We start from the raw sequence: 2,797 nt of genomic DNA, 5'->3' as shown, positions 1-2,797 counted from the left end.
AATTTTATTCTACATTTTTCTCTAGCTCTGGCCAGGACCCTCTATTGTGATCCCTGTAAGAGCAGTTGGTGGTGGTAACCGGGCACCATCTAGTTGTGCTGGACTCAGTCTGGTGGAAGCTGTCATACTTGGGGTTCGTTAGTCCTTTGGACTAATCTTTCCTTTGTATTTTTGGTTTTCTTCATTCTCCCTTGCTCCAGACAGGGTGGGATCAGTGGAGTATCTTAGATGGCCGCTCACAAGCTTGGAAGACCTCAGATGCAACTGACCAAAGTAGGATGTATTTATATTTTCCTTATAAACTATTCTATGCCAGTTGAGCTAGATGTTCCCCGAGACCATGGTCCCTAGCCCTCAGCCCAGTAACTGGGTCCCTAAGGGAGTTTATATGTGTCTATGGAGCTTCCATGACCTTGCCTTGGACAAGTTGTGCTGGCTTCCCCAGTATTGTGTATTGTCTTACCTTTCACCAAAGTTACCACTTATCTATTGTCTATTTAGTGTTTTTCTCTCTCCGCTCCTCCCTCATAACCATGAAATATTGTTTCTTTCTATGTGTCAAACTTTTCATGAGTTTTTATAACAGTGGTCTTACAATATTTGTCCTTTTGTGACTGATTTATTTCACTCAGCATAATGTCTTCTGAATTCATCCACGTTGTGAGATGTTTTGCAGATTCATCATTGTTCATTATCATTATGTAGTATTCCATCGTGTGTATGTACCATAGTTTTTTTCTCCATTCATCTGTTGATACGCACTTAGGTTGTTTCCATATTTTTGCTATTGTGAATGATGTTGCGATGAACATGGATGTATATATGTTTATTCGTGTGATGGCTTTTATTTCTCTAGGATATATTCCTCAGAGTCAGACTGCTGGATTGTGTGATATTTCTATTTCTAGCTTTTATGGAAGTGCCATATCATTTTCCAAAAGGGTTGTACCAGCATTGCCTAAGAGTTCTAATCTTCCCACAGCCTCTCCAACATTTGTTATTTTCTGTTTTTTTATTAGTGCTTAGTAATAGTGGTGTGACCCAGGTGATTCTTACGTGTGTCTTATGAATCATCTGGGATTTATAAGTTAAAACGTAGATTCTGATTCAGTATATCTGGGTGGAGATGCAAATTCTCAGCAGGGAGTCAAACTAAAACAAACCAGTTGGAAGCCCTGGTTCAAACAACCAACTTTTATGTCAGTAGTCAAGTGCAAACCATTTGTGCTGCATAGGAACCTTAGTCAATGCAGATGAGGATAGGTTTAGAGGAAATGGAGAAGGATTAAGTAGAGAGACCGGAGATGAATCTATACGTAAAATACACTTTTCTAGAAAAAGGGTAGAAGAAGATGCTGGACAAGGAATACAGGTTTTCCAGAACATTAATATGTGTCAGACTCTATGTTGAAAACAAGTATATGTTATCTGACTTAATCCCCACAATAACTCTGAAGGTATTTTGTTATTATTCTGTATATGCATGACAAGACAGACTGGATATCTAACTGATTTTGCCATAAATTCCTTCTCAGACTCAGAAGAGGTATGAGAGAAGCTCTTATGACCAACATCCTTCTTTGGCAATTGGTCAAAGCAGGTTACAGACCCAGAGGCAGGTCTGGACCATGGAGATTTTTTTACATGACCATAATGTTGTGAAAGTTAAGATGGCAACAAAATGGCAGACAGTTGCCACCGGGCAACCCCAAGACTGGGTAGCAAGAGACTTGGATTCTATTCCTCCTTCTTCTACTGACTTAATGTGCAATCATGGGCAGTTTTCTTCAGCAATATCAGCCTCATTTGGAGAATAAAAGGATTGAACTAAAATTCTGTCCAAATGCATTATGAGCTATTAAAACCTCCCTGGTTTATGTTTGGAAACCCTGGTGGTGTAGTGGTTGAGTACTACAGCTGCTAACCAAGAGGTCAGCAGTTCAAATCCACCAGGTGCTCCTTGGAAACTCTATGGGGTGGTTCTACTCTGTCCTATAGCGTCGCTCTGAGTCGGAATTGGCTTGATGGTAGTGGGTTTGGTTTTGGTTTACGTTTGCTTGTCTCTCAGTAGCCAAATTGAGAGTATTTGGAGCACATGGTACCACCATTTGCTAGTCCAGGCTGCAGTTCCCAGAGGCTTCCTAATCCCTCCCATTCTGACCAAAGGCTGTTCTCCAAAGAACCTTACAAGGAATGTGAAAGTGGCAACAGTATCCCCTCAGTAATCCATACTGCCCAGAGTCTGAGGCTCTGCCCCCACCTCCAATCCACTGGTATCCTCCCAAGATATGCCTAGACAGTAAGCATGAGGTTAAGAAGCTATGAAGCCAGAGATGGAATAAAGTGGCAGCCAAAAGATGTAATAAATAGACAGTGAGTCCCCTCACATTGTTTTCTGTTTGCCAAGACCCTGGGGAATGGGAAAATAAATAAATTCTTCCAAATGCAAAATTAATATAATTATCGATATTTATTGTTTCTTGAGTGCCTACATTGTGCAGGCTCTTTACATCCTTTCTCTTTAATTCTCCCAACAGCTGTAGTGGAATTATTATCAACCCCTCTCGAATATGGAAAACTCAGACTAATAGGAGCTAGATGACTTACCTTGCTCCAGATAGGAATTGGTGGGAAATAATTCTACCCTGGGAGTGTGCGACTCACTCCTCTGTGTGTAGCTCTTCCTCTTATGTTACTTCTATCTCATGTCATTTTTCCAGACAATCAAAATTTAGAAAGAGGAAGCAGAGGCACATTTCATAATTCAACCATCTGTAAGTACAGCAAAATTCATATC

Source organism: Loxodonta africana, chromosome 7, assembly GCF_030014295.1.
Source record: "Loxodonta africana isolate mLoxAfr1 chromosome 7, mLoxAfr1.hap2, whole genome shotgun sequence".
In the NCBI taxonomy this organism is placed as follows: Eukaryota; Metazoa; Chordata; class Mammalia; order Proboscidea; family Elephantidae; genus Loxodonta; species Loxodonta africana.
This window is presented reverse-complemented; position numbering follows the sequence as displayed.